The sequence below is a fragment of the Xiphophorus couchianus genome, chromosome 6, assembly GCF_001444195.1.
Source record: "Xiphophorus couchianus chromosome 6, X_couchianus-1.0, whole genome shotgun sequence".
NCBI classification, from domain to species: Eukaryota; Metazoa; Chordata; class Actinopteri; order Cyprinodontiformes; family Poeciliidae; genus Xiphophorus; species Xiphophorus couchianus.
Window position 1 is genome coordinate 3,362,881 of NC_040233.1, and position 21,899 is coordinate 3,384,779.

The 21,899-nt window shown below is 40.7% G+C and overlaps 1 long non-coding RNA gene across 1 annotated transcript; it reads left to right on the plus strand.

The window, feature by feature from the left end:
• Positions 1-869: 869 nt before the first annotated feature.
• Positions 870-3,727, plus strand: LOC114147233 (uncharacterized). Its single transcript, XR_003596044.1, has 3 exons — positions 870-1,120; positions 1,254-1,368; positions 3,031-3,727. It is a non-coding gene; the product is annotated as an uncharacterized LOC114147233 (long non-coding RNA).
• Positions 3,728-21,899: the final 18,172 nt, after the last annotated feature.

Below are 21,899 nucleotides of genomic sequence, written 5' to 3' on the forward strand. Positions count from 1 at the left end.
AGATGGAGTTGCTGGCAGGAGTCGCTGCGTCCCTGCGCTGAACTTCAGCGTCTGCCCTGATAGAGAGGAGGCGCTTCAAAACGCCTCACCTTTACTCAATCTACACTGCACCCAGGATGGAGAAACACACTGCAAGGAGGAAGACCGGGGTGTGCCGTTTCTACACAGCCCTACCAGACTGTAGCGCTGCCTCCGTAGAATAATATGGGAGTGTCACTTCTCTACTAATGCTTTTCATCATGACATGTTTTACATACATGGGGAAATGTGTGTTAATGGCAGTATTTTTGCCCTGATCTTATTACAAGCTAACACCAGTCAGAATTTGCTTTAATCCACTCAGTAAGAAACACAAATAAAACATCATGTGCCATTTCCTGTGCATAAAACTATGCGGAGTTGCTTAATAAATGACATACAATACTTCTCAGTTGTCCTCAGGGAACCAGCGCTTTTATTCAGAATGGAGCCTAAACAAATCCAGTGAGCTCTCCACGTGGCAGACACATGGTTCCGATCATGAGACACAGAGAGTTAGGAGCTTCAAACACACACTGACGTTCGTTTTACAAGAAGGAGAAAAAAATGCAGAAGCAGAGTTTCTTGATTTCATGTTATTGTTTTAAATGCATTTATAACCAACTTAGAAAAAGCTTTTGCTTTGAATAGAGTTCCTGGAGATTTAGAGTCAAATTTGTGGGCTAAAGGGGAAAGATGCAAAAGAACTGGCCTGTGTTACTCAGTTTCCGTGAAGGCTAGTACAACAATGCCACGGTGAAACGTGTCTGTTGAAATTTCTCTTCTGATTCTTTCTGGATTAAGGCTCCTCCTTAGTTGACTGGGTGGTGCTTGCTGACAGTTGTGTAATTCATCTTGCAGCAACAAGTTCTGTCAGACAAAGAGCATTTTCAAAGCCAAACTACAGAAGCCAGCGGGAAAGAGCCAAAGTATGTTGTCGGTCTGGCCGCGCTCCAAATTTCCAGTTCTAGGTGATTTATAACCTAAATGTGACTGAAAGGGGAGAGATTAGCTTGCAGAAGGCTGCATGTGCAAGTTTTCAATCATCTCTGCGCGGACGTCAAATCTAACCCGCTTTTAAGTGCACGAGAAATTATTCTGAGTAAGTATTTCCAGAAAAACGCGCTTGAAGAAGCTCCCCAGAGCTGCAGGTGTGGTTGTGAATGGCCGCATTATGATCCAATGCCAGATAGTTCCAAAACCATAATGGGGGTATTTTGTTGTGTGCACTGTAGGAAAGGCTCTCAGAGGGAGAAGAAAGAAGAAAAAATTATCATCACAGAGAACTATAGCAGCAGAAAACTACCGCGTCTCCCTTCTTCCTGCATTAGCAGCCTCTGCTGCTACTTGGTAGGACACAAACATGTACGGCCAGTCACACACACACACACACGCCCACCCCCACACACACTGGAATTCTGGTAAAAGATGTGGAAAAAGCTTTCAAATAGATTGATGTTTCACTGCAGACACATATTTCCAGAATGAAAACTTTCCAGATTAAGAAATTATTGTATTAAGCAAACCATTGGTTAAAAAATGTCCCATGGCTGTAAAGAGCATGATGAGTGTTTAGTTCGCTTTAAGGAGGTAGCTTCTTCTTAAAGGGCCAGCATTATGTAAAATCAGCATTTTTGAGCTTTATATCATGTTATAATGTTATTCCCTCATCTAAAACATACCTGGAGTGTTGTTCTGATTCTTTCATGCATGTCTAAGAAAACCTTTAATCTCCATGGTAACCATTCAGCTGTGCAAAACACTTGGGTGGGTCTAGCACCACTTTAGAGGACAAAGCTCCTCCTCAGAGCTGCAGTTTCCAAGCTTCTGCCTCACAGAGCAGCCCTTCCCCACGGGTCCCCTGCTGAGTTCCTTCAGACTAGTCAGCAGCAATTAGCAAACACCTGGTGGAATGAGCTCAATATAGGAGCTACTTCTCAGTGCAACGCTGGTAAAAAAAAAAAAAAAAGATGTTGAAAGGTTAATAGAGGAGCCATGTTGTGATGACTTCCTGAAGGCAGAGTTTCAGAAAGAGGAGATTTTAAAGAGACAGAGGCCAAATTTCAAGGCATTATGAAGTTGAATTTCTTTTAAGTCATATTTTATGCATATATATATATATATGGAATGTAAAGTGGTTTAGAAAAGTCCCTAGAAAATGTTTGCGAGTTGGGTAAAGTTGCTGTCCAGATTTACTCAGCTCAAAGTTTCTTCAACTTTTCAGTTGTTTGGACTTTTGGTCAACCAAGTGCCAAAACGAACCATTTCTGTGCTGGCAAGAAGAAACTAGCAGCTGCGTTTCCATCACAAATGTGGACAAAACTTTGTCAATATCTCACTAATGTTGAAAAAAACATAACACAATTTTGAAGTCATGGTGTTTCCCTTAAATAAGAAACTTAATTAAGATCACATGGGTTTGTTCATGTGATAAGCCCATTAAGAAACATCCTCCACTGACTTCCTGTTGTCTTCATTGTTTGCACCAGTGGCAACATCTGGTTGTTGATCATGGGACTCGTGTGATGCGATGAGCGTTTCCATTACAGTTTTGCAAAATAAACCGATTTCTATATGAAAAACCACCTCATCTTGGTGCCAAAACTTTACATCAAATATTGAGATTTTTTTTTTTTTTTTGTAATTGGTGTTTCCAGTGAGCAAATTTATTTTTGAAATGTCAAATTGAAGTGAGAGCTCCCAAAATGTCAGTGGCAATGCAGTTAATGACAATCGCGCATGAGATGTTAACCCGCCTCGGCCTGATAAAGTTACAAACTACAAAATGTATGCAAGAAATTACACTACATCTCATCAAAAGATATTAATGCTTCATATCTGAGCATTAATAAATTCTGACCTTCTTTGAAATAGAGAAAGCAACAAGAATTTGTGTACCAAATTATAAGCCGTTGCGGTTGTATAAAATAATCTTGCCGTTCTGGAAACCAAATCAGCGCCTGATTGTTCTGTGTAATTACTGCGATCAAGTTCTGCTTGTGTTTCTTTCAGTTACACCTAACTGGACCACACCTCAAGTAATCTTCATACCGAGTCAGACCTCTGTGGTAGTACTTACTTGGAATGCTATTATCCACCAGAGTGTGTTGCTGGTTCTTCTACTCCAGTCCAGTCACCAGAACCCCTCTGCCTGTCCCACTCATCCCTCTTCAACCAAAAGAGTCCAATCATCTCTACACTCATCCTGAGTCAAGATTCGTCCCTCAATCAGCACTGGGAACCTTCAGGAAACAAATAACAACAAGTGAGGTCCAAGAAAGATAAACTAATTTATCTCCTGTTCTTCCCTGTTCTCAGTTTGTTTCCTGCTCGTCTGTCTCAATCACTGACTTCTGTTGGATTTTTCTTTGGAATTTCACCGATTGCACAACAAATCTGGTTATATTTTACTCCCCCGTTCTCATTATGGTTTTGAGTCAAAAAGCAAAAGCAAAGCCCAGCTAATGGGATTCATGTCGTTTCCGGTGAAGTTGCTAAAATGTATTACTTTACATGCCTGTGTTTGTGGTGCAAGCAAATATTGATCCTGCAGAAGATAATAGTATCAAATGTGTCATAGTAAGAAAGAAATTGATTTGAGGAAATGTAATATATTGCCAATATACTAAAACATTTTTACTGTCTTTTTCACTTTCATGTCCTTTGTATTTATGTCATATGAAATATAGTGGATTTCAAACACTCTGTACTTTGTATGTTTGGTCAGATTTTCTCAAGTTCCTGTCCTGCCATCATTGTTCTACAAACATCGATGATTTCCTTATAGTCTGTGCTTAATTGGGCTGTTTCTATTAAGCAAATTTATTTGCGTTTTTCCAGTTTGAGAAATTTGAAGCTAACTGGAAGTGCAGCTAGTTCCACCATGTAATAAAAGTGTGTAGGACACAGATGTAGGACTCCGGCATTGAGGACTGCAGTGTTTGTGCCTTAAAGGTGTGTAGGACTGTACACTAGAGTTGTGAAAATACTGTCATGTATTTTTTCACTTTTGAGATGACAACTGGAAACGCTGAAGGAAAACACAGCTGACAGCATTTCACCTGAAGCAACAGATTTCCATATGACCAGGAATTCAAAGGACGTCCAGTAGCGACCAGCAGGTCAGTCCGGGACACGGATCTCTTCCTGACGAGTGCTTATCATTAACAATAAAATTGCACAAATTGAAATTACGCAAATAAAAAATTTTGCTTAATGGAAGCACAGCAATTTTGGAGAAAATTACGCTTTGATAAAAAAAAATTAAATTGCGCTTGGACGAGGTGGTTTTTCATCTGTCCTGAAATACAGGTATTTGGCAAAACTTTGATGGAAACACTTTTTGCATCACCAGAGTCACATGATCAACAGCAGGTTGAAGAAGACGGAAGGAATTGGTAGCAGGACTAGGGATTGTTTTTGTTTTTTCAGACAATGTGCAGCTGGTTCCAGCACAGCTCACACAGCATCACAGTTCATAGAAAGTTGTGTGTCTCTCCAATGTGTTGAATCATAGCTCTTCTGTAAACACACAGGCTACAGTTTCCCCAAAACGCCGCATACGTAGCCGCTCCCAAGAAGGCAGGACTTATCGCTCAAGCGCCTGAATAGGACCCCGACATCTCCTCTGATTGGCTGATAGATAATGAGTGCTGAATTATGAAAATATTTCATGTATTTGTTTGCATTCGCTTCTGCCATTTTTTTATGTCTTACCACAGGACAAAGCTTATTCACATGTGATTTTAATTTCTGTTCTTATTTAATGGAAACACAGCAATTGCAAGTTGTGTTTTTTGACATTAACGGCAAATAGACAAAGATTTGTGCACATTTGTAATGGAGTGATTGGCAGCGGGTGGGTGTGTCTGCGTCCACATCCACGAGACTTTCAGACAGATTATTGTCTAATGGGAGGCGTCAAGGAATCTACTTTTGTAGAAGAAAAACATTGACATTCTGCAGGAAATAGAAGAGTGGACAACAGACAAATGGAGATAACTTATGAATTCTTTTTGTGATCATCTGATAATCTCTGAGGGAGATTAATGAAAAGTTGCCAAGAAGGTGGGTCAGCACTCTGAACATCAATTTCTCTAAAATGATCTCAAACTTTTCATAATTTTATGGATAAAGGCGTTTTGACTTTAAATTTTAAGTGTTCAACTGATGGGTGTCACTATAGGACAGGAAGTAGGCCTGTGGAGAGGCGGCGGGGGCGTGGTGGTGAGAATTGTGTAATGACCTTCCTCACATTCCACTATCTTCTCACAGATTTTTTTTATTAGCCAGGACTCTTTAAAGACACTCTGAAGGAAAAATTCCGAGCTTTGCACAGAAACACTTTACAGATGGCAGAAAATAATTGCCTGCCAACAGAAATGTGACCTACGAAATATTCCTTATCTGTTCGGAGTGTTTGAAGCAGATCAGAAATCCTGACACCACGTTGAATCGTTGGAATCGACGTGGTTTTACCACCCTCTACAGTTCTGAATTCGAGAGTCACAATCACAGCGGGAGGACGTTCCTGAATTTAAGGAACGTCCTTAAATGAGCCACTTATCGGAACAAAATGTAGCTATTTCTCATTTAATAGGCAAATCGCTGCTGAGAGCCTCACAACTGCTGCCTCTGGCGTTGATAATGGGCCTTGGAGACCTGCGGTTGCTAAGGCTAACCTTGGCGTGTGAGCTGCGGGTCGCTAAGTGTTAATATAGGAGTGATTCATCCTTCTGTGGTAAAAAAAAATTAAAGTGGGTGCTGGTCGGTTGTTGTGATCCTGATGGTCTGCTGTGCTGTCCAGAACAAAGCCCACCGCATTCTGTGCCTCCTCAGTCCATCAGCTCAGCAGTTGGTCCCGTGCCTGATCGCAAATGACTTAATTGCGACATTAAAAAATAGACACAAAATATGCATTGTAGGAGAAAGTTACGTAATTGGTGCAACAAACTCTGGTTGACATGCAGTGAGGTCTGTACAGCACAGTTCACCGATGAGGCGTTTCATAGAGCTTCCCATCATAAAAACATGACAAAGTCATCAATTATGAAACAAGCAGCAAACATTTCATTTTGTCAAATGCCAACATCAAAATCATCAAGCAAATACACGTCAATTATGTTGATCAACTTTCCACTTAGTACTAATCAAAGGCAACCCTAAATAGCTGGGTTTAGGTGTTGATTTAAAGCAACTCAGTGTTTCTGCTGTTTTCCAGTTTACTGGACGTTTGTTCCAGATTTGTGGTGTATAGATGCTGAATGCTGCTTCTCCATGTTTGGTTCTGGGGATGCAAAGCGGACCAGTGTTACTTTCTCGTTTCATGGGGACGTTTTTCTGGACGGGCGCACCGGTTCTTTTAAAAGTCCTCTGTGGGTTATATTCCATATAACGGAATGGGCCGTCTCTTCTTTTTCTTTGGGTAAAACCTCTACTTTTGCATTAACAGTCTTATCACTAACTGCTCTTTCCGAACGCCTCACTTTCAGACTCACCATGGCTGGTGTTCGCTCGCACTTCAGCTGTGAGCAGCACACCAAACTGAACGTTAGCGGTTCAGACAGGAAACCCCCCCCCCACCAAATGCTGAGTGATGATGTTCATGATGTTATCATGTGCGGCTGATGTGACATGCTCGCGCTTGGGTTTACTAAACGTGGGAGCTTCCAGATTTATACCTCACCAAATGATTTTTACATCATGTTATAATGTTATTCCTTCATCAAAAACAAACCTGGAGGGTTGTTTTGATTCTTTCATGCATGTTTGAGAAATCCTTAAATCTCCCGCGGCAACCATTCAGGGTTGCAAAACTCTTGCTCTCTCAGAGTGATGACTCCTTCAGACTAGCAAACACCTGGTGGAACTGAGCATCTGCTGAGCCCATTGCAGGAGCTACTTCTCAGTGCAATGCTGCTAATGTTGTCGTTAAAGGGTTCATAAAGAAATGTTGTTGTGATGACCTCCTATAGACGAAGTGTCGGAAAGAGTAGGAGCTTCTTAAAGAGACAGATGCCAATTTGAAGGAGTTACCTTACAAAGTGAAATTCCTTTTAAGTTATGTTTAATATATAGAGCATTTTTATAACTGAAGGTAACTTTATTACTTGATTGTGCTATAAAGTGGCATTATGTCTAAGAAACACATTATACGGCCCCTGATTCATGACTGTAGTGTTACATTATTTAGAAAATCATAGTTGCTGCTTCCGTAGAAAATCAGACACGGTCCAGTTCGAACATATTTTGGAACACAGTGATGGATGGCAGTCGTCATGGCATCCGGACTACATGGGTTCAATGGGGCCACGTTGTGTGTCCATCGGAGGCCAGGTGGTTGTATCGTGCAGCTTCATGGCATAAGTTAAGATCAGATGTTACCATGGTTACAGGTTCAGGTTGTGAAAGACACACAAACACCAAAGGAAGACAGCTTACCGTCCATAACCAGGAGCCATGGACGGGTGAATCCTGGACACGCCCGCTTTTAGGGAGAAGAGCCAACACCACACATGTTGTAAAGATGTGTAAAGCTGTTACTGCAGACATCAGTGTGGCGAACCTTGGTGTTTATCCTCAGGGCACCTCTGGAGCACCCTGGTGGAACGGAGGTGAAATGCCACAGAGAAGTGTTTCCTTGTCTTCACACGTGTAAGAATTTCAAATATTTCAAATTTCAATACCAGACAAAGGTAACCTGACTGAAATGCCTGCATGTTCTATGTTGTTGTTGTTGTTCTGTTGCCACCCATCCTTCCCAAGGGCAACATGTGGGAACAGCCTGGATGTCAACTCTGACCCAGTGCCGAGTCGACGTCCGTTGGATTTTGAGGGACAGTAACAACAGCTGTGGCTGACGTGATGGAGGACAGGAGAGCTGGATGACTGAATGCTGCTCCGCATTCCTGCCTGCAAGCAGAGCCGACAAGCAGCAAGCTCCAAAATACAGTCAGAACAGAACTGGATTCTTTTCACTTCCAGCACTTCCTCTAGGTGCTTGTTTTTTAAAAAATGCAATTATGTTTACACACACAACAATTCAATTTTTACTTAAAACTGTACATCAAAATACATATTCTTATTTTTAGGCAGTATAAATCCAACAATAAGCTGGTCTACAGTGGCGTTTTAGAGCAGTGGTATATAAGAGAGAATAAAGGAGTGAATTTCTGCTAAATCTCAACATTTTGAGATTAATAATAGTCATTTTCTAGAAAAAACAAAGACATTTCTGAGTTTACAAAGTTATATGTTTGCTAGAAATAAAACTCAGATATTTCGAGACTAATCACAGAAATTTTCAATAAAACAAGATTTTTTTTTTTACATTTTAAAAGTCAAACATTTGCTAGAGGAAAACAAAAATTTTGAGATTAATTTCAGGAATTTTCGAAGAAATATTTTTTATATTTCTCAGTTTGAAAAGTTGAAAAATTGCTAGAAAAGCACTCAGAAATTTTGAGATCAATCTAGGAAATTTTTGAGAATAAAAACTATGAAATATTAGAATTTTAAAAGTCAAAAATTTGCAAGAAATTTTGAGACTAATCTCAAAAAACTTCTGACTTTTCCTTCAGCAAATTTTCACTTTTTCAAACTCAGCAGTGTCCTTATTTGTATTTATTTATTATTTTAATTCAGAGATTTTATTGGTGGAAATGTACTCTTTCTTTTTTAAAATGCTATCTACAGTACAATGGACCTAAGATGCTGTTTTACTCATCTTATTATTGGAGGTTGATGATTATTTTTGTCAGCATCTTTAACAGTATATCAGATATCCAATATTCACCAGTTCTTTTAAATCAAATGACCTAATGGCTTAAAATAAAATGTCTATACCAGGGTTAGTAATTCTGGTCCTAAATGGCAGATTTTCTGTTTCAACTCCTCTGATTAACTGAATGGGTCAACATCAGCAGCAGGCTCCTTTAAACATTTGAATCAAAGCTGATTCAAATGTTTAAATTATGAGTTCGGACAGGAGACACTAAAATATGCAAGACACTGGTCCTCGGGGAAAGGAGTCGTTACTGTGACACTGACACTGTGCTTGCAGAACAGAACAATTATTCCTGGTTAAAAAAAACATGCATAATTGTGAGGAAACAAGAAAATGACACATGACTTTCCAATGATTTATGGATAAAACCTCTTTGTTTTCACTATCTTCACTATTACATCTCTAAATGGGATCCAGTTTGGCGAGTGTTCAGATCCCAAATGGAACAGCAGTGAGAAAATGAAAGCAGGGAGATTAAATATTATAGGAACGGTGCAGATTAATGAACATCACGTAACGTAAATGAGCACAAGCTAGGCGAAATGCAACAGGAAATGAGTCCAAGCTAGCCTGGCCATTTCCTTCCTGCGTTCGATTCAAATCTCACTTCACCATCAAAGCTGTTCAGTCTGTGTTGGTCACACTTCCAAATACTAAATTAACATTAACAGCCGCCATGTTGGAATTGGCTTTTTTCTCTTCGCAGTGGAGGATGGTTGTCTACAGTGCAGGCAATTTACAGTTAGCTTTACAGGATCAAACTGCCGTATTACATATGTCACAAACAAATGTCAGAGATCAAATTTAAAATGTTGACAGAGTCCAGACCTTCTGTATGAAGCAAAGTGTAGAACAAGGGCCTGTTTTATCAGGCTATGCCCAAGTTAGCTGAAGTAAGGTAATTTTCATTAATAATGCCTTTAGCTGTAGTTAAAACTGGCCTAAAAATGAAGTTTGACACTTGATATTGCTCAAAATGTGCCCACATAGACACCGCATGTAAACCAGATGTGCAAATTGCACTCGGCCTGAAAGGGCCTAAAGTGCTCTGGATCCAGTTTGTCATCCACTCCAAAGGAACATTGGGTCGTTCAAGTTAACAGGGCATTGCAGACCACTCATGACACATCCACTTACAGGGAACATACAAGCTAAAATATTTTACCTGCCAAAAAATGAGTTTAATTAGCCTTGGTGTTCTGTCGCTTAAAATTTAAGTTTTTATGTGTAACATGATAAAGTGTCAAAAGATCGGGGTGTGCTGTGGTGGCGCAAGGGGCTAGCACGCCCCACGTTTGGAGGCCTTAGTCCTCAACGCAGACGTCGCAGGTTCGACTCGGTCCCAACGACCGGGAGTCGACCTTTGCTGCCTTTGCCGCATGTCTTCCCCCCTCTCCTCTCCCTCCTTCCTGTCTGCCTACTGTCAAAAAAATACGAGCCACTAGCACTGCAAACTTCGGAGAAAAAAAAATGGAAAAAAAAAAAAAGTGTCAAAAGATTCTACGTACACATGCAGACTGACAGTCAGCTGGGATCCTGTCATGGGGTGTCAGGTCAATTTGAACCCTGTGTTTACACCACAGGGGCCACGATCACTGCTAATGTCGCTAAAACAAATACACAGGTAACTGCTGTTCCCGTCGCCCTTGCCACAAAGAAGACAAACTGGACCAGTTTGATCAGAACACCAACTGGCCAGGGGAGTTTTAACAATGTGGACGTACCAATCCAGAGGGAAAATGAGCAATCTAGATTTGTTCTCTGACTAAACCTGAAAGGGACTGGAGTCAGAGTGAGATTACAATCAAGTTTACTTTTCACACAACCCACCGACAAGTTGTTAACTTTGCAGCTACATCTGTTTTCTTTCACTTTGACTCGACTCAGTTTTGAGTAGTCACTTTGTATCGACAGCAGGATGAACTCCTGCATCTCTTTAAAACGCCGGACTCCGACGCTCTCGCTCATCCTGACAGAGGAATGCCACCTCTCAATCCACCCAGATCTCGGCGTTCCACCTGCACGAGGAGGTCAAAGCAGACCTCACAACTGATGTGCAAAGTGGAAAAATCCGCGGCGTGTTATTGAGTTTCCACCGCTGGCCTTTGTCCACGTTATGACACCTTCGGTGCAAACCGATCCCAGCGGCCGACACCGAGATGTCGTGGAAGTCTGTCACCTGCAGGTGTCAAATGTGGAGATGGGACAGCGGGGCCCAAAGCGCCTGATGATGAGTTTCATGTACGCCACTGGCACCTTTCACGCCTCCCACTCACTGCTTGTTTACCTCCAGGTCAGGTTTCACTTGTGGCTGCGCTTCAGTGAACTCTGTGAAACCAAAGAGAGACCCTGCAACTCTACCCTCATCCATGTGGCGAGTACGGGGTACTCTCATGATTGCTTTTCCTTCTCTCTTTTTTCTTCTTTTCTTTTTCTTTCTATTTTCTTCCGTCTTTCTTTCCCTCTCTTTCCTTTTTCCTTCTTTCTTTCCTTTTGTCTTTGTGTTTCTTTCTCTTTCATTCTTTCTTTCTGCCTTTATTTCATTTTTACTTCTGTCTCTATCTTTACTTCCTTCAGTCTTTTTTTTCTTCTATCTTTCGTGTTTTACTTATCTTTCCTTCCTTTTATCTTTCTTTCTGTCTTTCTTCCTTCCTCCTCCTTTTCTTACTTTCTTCCTTCTCTTCTTTCTTTTCCCTTCCTTCATTTCTCCCTCCCTCCCTTCCTTCCTTCTATTCTTATCTTCCTTACTTCCTTTCTTCCTTCTTGCACTTCCTTCCTTCTTCCTTCCTTCCTTCACTCTCTCTCTGCATCTTCATTTCTGTGGAACCTCCAGAAAACTTTTCCACGTAAAGCCCAGCAGCACGTAGCGCACCGTGTCATATTTCACCTGGCGCTCCTTAAACTGGATTTACTGACCCAGTCTATGGGCCGACCTTGAATGGTGGGAATGTGAGCCAGAGTTGACACAGGCGGAACAGAGAGCACATCATTCAGGACCACAGCGCCGCTGAGCAAAGAGTAATTACAGCTTGTTTACAGCATAATAAACAATCTGCCAAGTGAGAGCTCTGCAGCAGGAGGGAGCAGCAGCTACGAGCTTCTTCCTTCTTATTGGCACCTTGGAGCCACAGGGTTGTGAAAACATCAGTTCCCCCTCACCGATTTCTTTTGTTTTTGCTCTTTTTTTCATTTTAATTACTCCTAAATGCTTCAGATCATCAAATTAATTTTTACATCAGCCGACAATACTTTGAGTAAAATACAAAGTGACATTTTCAACATTTAATCTTTTAAGAGAAAACTCATCCAAACCAACCCGGTCCTATGTGAGAATACCGCCGCTGTTAGATCATAAATTCACTGGGATGAAAAACATTTTTTTGGAAAGCTGAGGGAAATTTTTACAAGCCACATCCAGGCCTGATTATTGTCTGATCTGTGGAACTGAGAAATCACCTAAACATGAAGGTGTTTAAAAAAACAAAGTTATCTATTATGCTGGTGGTTACAGCCTTAAAGGAGAACTGAAAAGTGTGTTTAGCCCTTTAACTATCACCCCCAAATTGCTTACATTAAGTTCCTTAAGGTCGTCATGGATACAAGGTTGGCTAACATCAGGTAAATCATAAAATAATAATTGCTGTAAAACAAAATGAGTCCTCCCACAGTCTGAGAGACGGAGTCCATTGGACTCTGCAAGCTTTTTAAAAACCATGCGTGATTACTAGGGTGTTTTTTTGTGTGTGTGTGTGTCTGTGTGTGTGGTTTCGGGAACTGACGGTTTGACAGGACAACGCCCTGTTTTCCTGCCATTAGCCATAAAATTGCGCAAATTTTAATTACAAAAATAAATTTGCTTAATGGAAACACACCGATTTAAAAATGAAAAACGCGTTTTCGACCAAAGGTTTTTGCTTTTGATCTAAGGTGAGGTGGGTTTTTTCTGTCTGTACTGAAATAGATTTTGTATTTCGCAAAACAGCGATGGAAACACTTTTTTCGCTTCACGCGAGTCACATGGCTAAGAGAAGATGTCAGGAAGTGGCAGAAGGATGACGGTTTTGCTTTCGTCGGACGACCGCAGCTGGCTCCACCGTAGCTCTGACAGCATTTTATGATTCATAAAAAGTAACTTGATTGTGCTATGAAATGGTGCCATGTGCCTAGAAAATACATAATAATGGCCATTTGAAAAATAAAACATGGAAAATGTGGACTGCATTTGTATTCGGCCTTCTTTACTCTGACTCCCACTAATTAAATCCAGTGCAACCATTTGCCTTCAGATGTTATTTAATTAGTAAACGAGTCCACCTGTGTGTAATTGAATCTGAGTATGAAAGCAGCTGGTCTGTTCCTGGCCTCAGAGGTTTGTTGAGAACATAAGTAAACAACATCATGAACACTCTGAAACATAGCAGACAGGTCATCAACATTATGCACTACTTTGTGTTGGTCTATCACATAAAACCCCAATCAAGCAACCATAAAGTTTGCGGTTGTGGCAGATGCGAAAGGTTTCGAGGATGGGAAAGCTGTGGAACAGACTCCGCTCTTCCAAACCACAGCGTTCGAACACGGCCCCGCTTTAAATGTTTTTCGGGAAGTTTTTTTTTTTTTTTTTGCATGGCTGAGGTTTTCCTGTTTGCTGGAATCTGGGTTCCTCGGAGTGTGGCTATTTGCCTCGCTCTTCTGGACCTCAATTAAAGTTTATGCAGCGACGCTAAATCATGCGGATGAGATCGCAGTCTTGGCCTTCAGCAATGGCGAACTTGTCACATTCCACCAAAACAACCCCGAGTGCTGGAGCACACACACGATGAGAAGAGCGAAAGTGATGAAGGAAACAAGAGCGCCGGTTTGTGGTTCGAGTTCGTCTCCAAAAAGCACAGAACAGAGACGTAGGATCCTTCGCATTTCTGATGGCGAGGCTTACTGAACGGTGATAATACTCGCATGTTTTCACAACTAATTATGAAGTCAAAGACAGCAGCTTGTTTGCTTAGCTTGGCAGTGGGAACGGAATGAGGGTAAACGGCTTTGGTTCGGTTCCACTGTGTTCAATTAACACAATGTGTCTGCCAACCAGAATCCATAAAGCTCAGCAGTAACCATATTAAAGACCCGCTCAGTCATTGGCAATATCTTCGACAAGTTTCTTTCAGTGACTCAATTCACTAAGCGAAACACATTATATGGATCAGTTACACACAGACTGATGTTTTCCTTTTGAGTGTTTTTTTCTTCTTTCTGTTAATTAGGCTGATTTTCTGCTTCCTGCCAATGAAACAAAAAACACAAAAAACTCCCAGTGCAGGTGGAATGACTGGCTAAAATATTATAACTACTGGACAATATCTCCCATTCTACTCAATGTGCATTAATATTCTATTCTGTTTTATTAGAAAGAATATTTAATGCCTGGTCAAAGCTACTTTCTCTAATAAGCCGGTCTCACAGGAAAGCATATTTTAATTTATTAAATATGACTGTAGAATCTAATGTAGCAACATTTCCCTTACGCAACTGTTTTTAAAGATGTCAAAATTAAATGCTGAATTTTAGACATAGCATACAGGAAAAAAACGACAAATATGCTTCACAATTAAAAAAAACAATACAAGAAATAAAAACAATGAAACAATAACTAAAAAAGAAAAGCAATTACCATATGAAAACTCTTTAGGGTTTTATTTTCATTTGTAGTTAAAGGTCAAAGAAAAACTTTGAGTTTTTAATCTGACAGATTACTCCATGGTGTGATCGGTGCAGATATATGGAGTTAAGATATTCCAGCAAAAGGTCCATCAAAAACATCAGATTTCTGCATTTCAGAAAGTCTATTCTCATAAAACATGCTGTGAGAATATAATCAACAACAAATGGTTTAACAATTTCAATACTTTTCTTTTTTTTTTTTTAAAGAATTTGATCACTAACTGTACTAAACCAGTTCAATTAGCTAATTAGTTAGTTAGCTAGGTAGTTAGCCATGACTGGTTTGGTCGTCTGGTTTGTAGTTCCATGTTGAAAAGACAAACAAATAGGGCAGGCAATTAATGCATAAAAATGACTCAAACTGAGAACAACTTTGATAATAAAAACAATGACTGCCTCTGGGTGAAGAAGTTCACTTAAAGTTGTTGACTTTAGCTTTAGCTGTTAGCATTAGCGCTGCTGCTAAACCAGTAAATTCTGGAAACAAACATCTGTTCTCACTCTAACACGGAGACTTTCCAAACAACGGGATCCACAGCTGTTTGTGTTCTTGCTTGTTTGTGTCTGGGTTACTCTGGGCTGCTTCTGCCATTGAGGGTTTTACACATTAGCCAGGTTGAGTTTCAAGTTCCTCATTATGTTCTGCTATCTGTGGATTTAGCTTAGTTTTTTATGTCAATATCAGTCTTCAGGTTTTTGTTATAAAACCCTCTAGTGTCCAGGTTTGCACCATTGCTTATTTCTGTTTACTAGTCACCATCCCTCAGTTTCCTGCTCCGAATCTTCATTTGTCATTTTTGATTACTTAAATGCATTTAATTTGGCGTTTTCTGCCCCTGATGAGCCTCTAAAACCAAACCACAACACAGCAAGTCTGATGACTCTTGTTAAAGTATACAGTCTTATGAGACTTCTGAGGCGAACGGCATGCGACATTACTGTCAAATAAAACAATATTCACCAGTGGAAAACATTCAAAATAGCCACTAATATTCCCAGGACTTTATGTCCCAGAAGGTTCAACCCCATGTCACAACATGCATCTCTCAGACGAGTCACAGCGTCCATACTGACCTCCTCCCAGGTTCTGCAGACCTCAGAAAGTAACATTTTATGACAGACCAAGTGTGAAATCGACTCATTTCAAGTTGAATCAGCCCATATGCAGCCTTTTTCACGCATGTCTCCACAAAGGACTGCCATGATCTGTTGCCCTTTGGTTTTCAGTTTTTTGTTACTTTTGCATGTTTTGACATCATTAGATTTTGGACATTCGATTATTTGATTATGTTCACTGTGTTTTCTTGTGTTTAGCTTCTTAATGTTTCTCCCAAATGGCACTGCTTTCAGAAATATGAATCATTGCATTTCAGTAATCATCTTCCCTTGTATTCAAGCCACTCTGTTCGGACTTCCTTTGTCAGATCCTAAGTGTTCCTTACAGGCTACTTTCCCATTTTTCCTCCTTCCTTCCATGCTCTTGCAGTAGGAAATTGGCTGAGGACACGTTGAACTGTTCATCAGCAGAGCTCCATACAGGAGCTACTTCTGAGAGCAACTCTGGTAAAAACCTTAAGTGGTTAATAGAGGAGCCATGTTGTGATGACTTCCTCAAGGCGGAGTTTCAGAAAGAGCAGGAGTTTCAGAAAGAGCAGGAGTTTCTTAAAGAGACACAGACCCAATTTCAAGGCCTTAAATGACAAAGTCAAATTTCTTTTAGGTCATATTTAATTCATGCAGCATTTTTATAAGAACTGAAGGTAACATTGTGACTTGATTGTGCTGCATTGCCTAAATCTGCTTTAAAAGAAGGCACAGGCAATGCATGGATGGACTTTCTTTCTCCAATATCCCTTCATGTGTCGCCACGGTGACGCAGTCTTTTTTTTTTTTTTTTATGTCTTCCAAGGTGGCCAGTGGGTACTTTTTTGTAACGTCACTGCAAATGCCCTATAATCCCTTAAAACTACAGAACAGTGTGTGTCTTCAGTGTGTATTTGATGGCTTCACCATCCTTCAGTTGGAACAAACTGAACAAAGTCTGGAAAATGTTGTGAGTCTCAAAGTTGGGATCTCTCCCATGCGTCTCCTTAGACTAATGTTGTTCTCTCCTTCTCTCCTTCAGCTCACTAAGCATTTCTGGCCAAGTCAACTCTGTCGACACATTCAGCTTGGAGATCGGCTTGCCGACGGCCACGGCTAGAAAGCGTATTACGTTCCGTGTTTAGTTGCCCCTCCGAATTCTTCCAGTTTTACAAATTTGCCTTGAAAATGTGATTTAAAAAAAACAAATAGTTATCTGATTATTCTCAGCTGTCCCCTGCATCAGTGTAAACAAGAATGTTGGCATTTTCTTCCAGCTGAACATCCAAACTTCCAAACATCAGTTCAGCAAAGATAATTAAAAGCATAACATCTGGTTTCAGAGAGTTAAGCCTCCCCTTCCCCTTCTTTTTTTTTTTTTGCCATGTTGCAGCAGCATTCCTGAGAGCAAAAGCTCATCTGTGCAACTGTCAGACGAAAACAGAGCCGTGTGTATCTCCTGATCTGGCCTGCAGAGAGGAGCAGCCGAGCGCCGCTGTCCTGCATGCCACCGTCTCACCGCGTCAAGACGCCCCAAAGTTACCGAGGGTCAGTCCTTCAAAAACCGTCGTGGATTAATGATTGTGTTGCTCTCATCGTGAACTTCTGCAGAGATAAAGAAGGATTACACTGGGGGGAAAAAAATCAAGTCGTAGCCTAATGCGCGCTTTACCAACAGGAGGCTCCTGATTCTGCAGGTTTCCATTTTCACACTGGCCCTAAAGGTTGAGATGGAGACGCTCCGTCGAGGCGCTTCCGCATCTCTGCGCTTGCTGCTGAGTTTTAAAAGGGACAGTATGATGTCAAATTGACTTTTTAGCTTTATATAATAATGTTATTACTTCATCAAAACATACCTGGAGTGTTGCTTTGATTCTTTCACGCATGTTTGAGAAATCCTTTAATCTCTCCTGGCAACTATTCAGCTGTGCAAAACACTTGGGTGAGCCTAGCTCCGCCTCCCCCCATTCAGTTCCTTCAGACTAGCCAGCAGGAATTAGCAAACACTTGTTGAAGACTGCGCATATGCAGAGTTCCTTATAGAAGCTATTTCTCAATGAAGTGCTGGTAAAAAGATTAAAGGGTTAATAGAGGAGCCATGTTGTGATGACTTCCTGAAGGTGGAGTTTCAGTAAGAGCAGGAACTTCTTAAAAAGACAGAGGCCCAATTTCAAGGCTTTAAATTCCTAAGTCAAATTTCTTTTAGCATCTTTTAATAACTGAAGTGGTTAGCCCTGTTGCAGCAATAAATCACTTCAACACATGCTAAATTAAAATCAGCTCAATAATTTCCATTTGCATGATGTATCATTTTTCTCTTTCTACCAAAAACTGGGTGACTAAAGACTTCAGTCTGGTGTTTTTGTTTCAACTCAACCTATTTTTCTGAAGGACAATTTGTTTACAGAGACTTCATAGCTCATTCCATTTGTTGTTTCTGTTGTTTTGTTCATTTTTGGATGTTTAAAATGCTTTCCAGTTCCAGCGTTAAATGTTCACTACCATTTAAAAATGGTCTCAAAACAACAATACTATCATTTATCGCAATAACGTCTGCAACAATTTATCGTCCATCAAAATTTGCTATCATGACAGGCTTAAACATGGTTACTTGATTGTACCGTATATTGGCGTTAAGTACCTGGAAAATACATAAAACTGCTTCTTTAAAAAATAGATTTCATTCTTTTATATTTAGCAAAGCAAACCATGTCATCGCCTCAGACCGGCTCATTTAACTCTCTGGTATTGCACCACCGTAGATGTGAGCAGAGGTTACCGAGAGACAACTGTCACGACGACCTCGGCAAGCTGCCTCAACCTCTTAGAGATGCCCAGTGTGTTGCATAAAACCTGGACGTTTTCTGCTTCGTGTTGCAGCGCGGCTCGGGACGTAGCCGCGGCACGAATACGCATGGAATGTTTTCCCTCTGGTTATCTGAAGGCAGCAGCTGCTTCTCGCTGAAAACAACACAGTGAAAGCAGCAGGATGTCAGGTATCCAGTAAAAGGAAACCTATAAAAGGTACAAAGGCATTCAGGTTGATGCAATCGTGAATCGCTTTGTGAAAAAGGAAATCATGCTAATTGTAACCACATCTGTTCCATGCTGAGAAAAAAACCCAAACAACGTTCTTTCTTAGCACTGAGGGTTATTATTTTTAGGAATTGTTCTTTATTTAAAAAAAAAAACTTAACAAAAAAAAAACGGTTGAGCTTTTTCCTTAATGTTTTTTTCCATCCATGAGAACATTGACTTGATCTAACTGCAGCCTTGTCCCTCACTTTGTTCTGTTGCTTGGAGACAAAGTCAAATAATGAAGCTCTGTGTGAGAAAGACCCATCTATTTCAAGCTAAATATAGATGAAAAAACAACTAAGTTAAAATAAAAGGTTTCAGCATATTTCTGTGTTTTACTATAAATCATCAAATTCTTGAGCATTTTCACCCTCCCGTCACGTATACTTCAAATATTAGGAAGGCCATTTAAAGCACCTTGCACTCAATAAGGTAAAAGATTTCCGTCCACGGTCGATGATGTGTAAGGAATGTCGTATGTAAAGACGGTTGCAGCTCCTGGAACAGGAACGGCTGGAATGTTGCGTGGCTGTGCTATGTTTGTCATCATATTTGGCCGGGAGATTTCTCTCTCGTGTATGACAAATGGCCGTGTGAACCTCACACTCCATTACAGATACTGGCCGGTGGAGTCTCTCTCTACAGCAGTCGCTTCGATGAAAACACAACTGGGCAGCGGTGGTGGAGAAAAAACAAAGAGCGCCCTCTTTCAATTGTGCGGTTTTACACATCAGAACATCCGACTGGACTCTGAATCTGTTTACATCCATCATAAATCAGCAGATTGTTGATTGATGTAGGCTATGAATGAAAAAACAATAAAGCTGTAATGGATTACAGTCAGTGGTTTTGTTTAGTGGGCTGAAGTAGTTCAGCCCACTAAACAGCCCACAGAGAAGAACAGTTCTTTTCTGTGGCCGTCGGTCTTCCGGATCTGCTGTGGAGAAATCTTTGGAACGTCGCTTCATTGCTTAAACATTCCACCTCCAGCCAAGACTCGGCTCTCACACAGGTGGGCTCATATTTACAATGCTTTGCGATTGGTTCATGTTCTGCAAATCAGTCCCAAATTATTACCCCGACACACACACACACACACACACACACCTCTTCTGAGCCTGTGGTTTAAGTACACTATCATGAACTTTTAGCATCAAAAAGTCCCTGTAAGAGTATTTATCAGTCGACGCCATGTTACGTCAGCACTTGGATTGTGAACTGTCACCTACACAATCCGAGAATACGTTATTCTAACTATTTAAACTGTTTACAGTTAGTCTAATAAAAGTATTTACACCCAGCAGCCAGCGCAGATCACCTACAGTATCTTCACCCGCATGCAGCTTTGCAGAATCTGCAGATGTCCGAGGTTTTATTTGTATTTTGGTAAATAACCAGATATTTTTCCCGTGTTATAAGTCAAATAATCTGTAATTGGAACAAGAACATTTTCATCAAGATTAAGGAATTATCAACTTAAAACAAGCTCCTATACCCTTGATAAGGCTTTGTGTTTTTGCTGTCTCAGCCTGAGGTGAATTTAATATGATTGGTGGCTTTCGTCCACTTTTCAGGAATGTGTCTCACCGTGGAAACAGCTTTACGATTCCAACCCAGGAACAAGAGCTTCAACAAGGCTATTGCTGACGTCTTCTTTTAAACTCTCATATGACCTCAAAGGTCACGGTTGGTGTCCTACTAGTCTTTCATTACCTCAACAAGGCAACATTTCTGACCTGAGAGTAAAACCCCAGAAATGCAAGTCTGCTCAGATGATTTAGGAAAATCCAAGTTTTGCTGAGTTAAAATATCTCTAGAAGGTTAGAGATATTTTTGCGTCTATCTCCTCAGCTCTGGATTCCCGCCTGACTTCCTCTGTGGCATCCTCAGATAACTTTTCCTGATGCTGGCCCCAAGTCATGTCTGCTGAGGAAAACAATATTTCTGTCCTGACTCACCACCGTGGGACGAGATAAAGCTCTCAGGCAATCATGAGTTAGTGTATCTAATTCTCCCGTCACATCTTCACATCTGGATTCGATGATGCTCAGCAATGCCGGTCACAAGACTCTATCATCCACGTCCTCAGATGGCACCCAGACAGCTTCAGAACTTCGATTGTTTCCCTCCCCACCCACCCCATTCAGTAGGTCCTCTGACGTTTACAGGCATTAGTCTACTTGATTAGATTTCTGGATTTATTTGAGTCATCTGAGGGTTCCACGGTGTACAACTAGGGAGGAATTAACATCGCGTTTCCCGGTACTTTGTCAATGAAAGTCAGCTTGAATTGCATTTTCCAGCTCAATGGGTGTAGAGGTTGTGAACAAAAAGGAGACGTTTCATACAAATGAGTCCCCGTCTCAGAGGAGACGTGTGTCACTCTATACGGTGACACACAAATAAAGGTGTGTTCATTGGCACACAGTGGAGGCGCTCAGGGAGAGGGTATGACAAAAAAACACCTCCACAATAACATGGAGGAAACACAAGCCCTCTCCTCACAGGCCTTTAATGCTCCTGGTTTTTGTCCTGGGTGATGGGAGGTGTTGCTGAACTCCAGGATGCTGCATCCTCAGTGCACTAAGCAGCGTGATCCTTCCTCCCAGCAGCTGTTAGGCTCTAGAACCGTCACGGCTCCCAACAGGCTCAATAAGTGTTTACATACAAGCTGGTATTTGCACTGTTCGATTTCCCTGCAAGTATTTATATATCTTTGTTGTTGGCACAGTTTTCATTTTTCATATATTAATAGTTTGTTGTCTTGATCCACAAATCCACATTTTTTACACACACATATATATATATATATATATATGTGTGTGTGTGTGTAAAAAATATATACTCTGAGTAGAGTATATATATATATATACATATATATATACTCTACTCAGATGCGCAATCCTAGAATCAGAGTGCAATATTTCTTTTTTTCTTTTCTTTTTACTCAGTTTATTAAGATTTTAGTGCAAGATAGAGGGTAGAATTTCAAAAAATGTAAACTTGCAAATTTTCAACATTTGGAGCACAGAAGTTCTCTTTTCGAGAAAATCTCAGCACTTAATCTCAAAATTTCTGAACCTTGTTTAGCTGACATCGACTCCTTCTTTTATTTCCATACCTACAATACGCCATGGTAATTTTCCACCCTCTTCCAGATGTACTCAAATTTCTGTGACATTCAGTCCAAGTACCTGATTAGCTTTGTGTGTGTGTG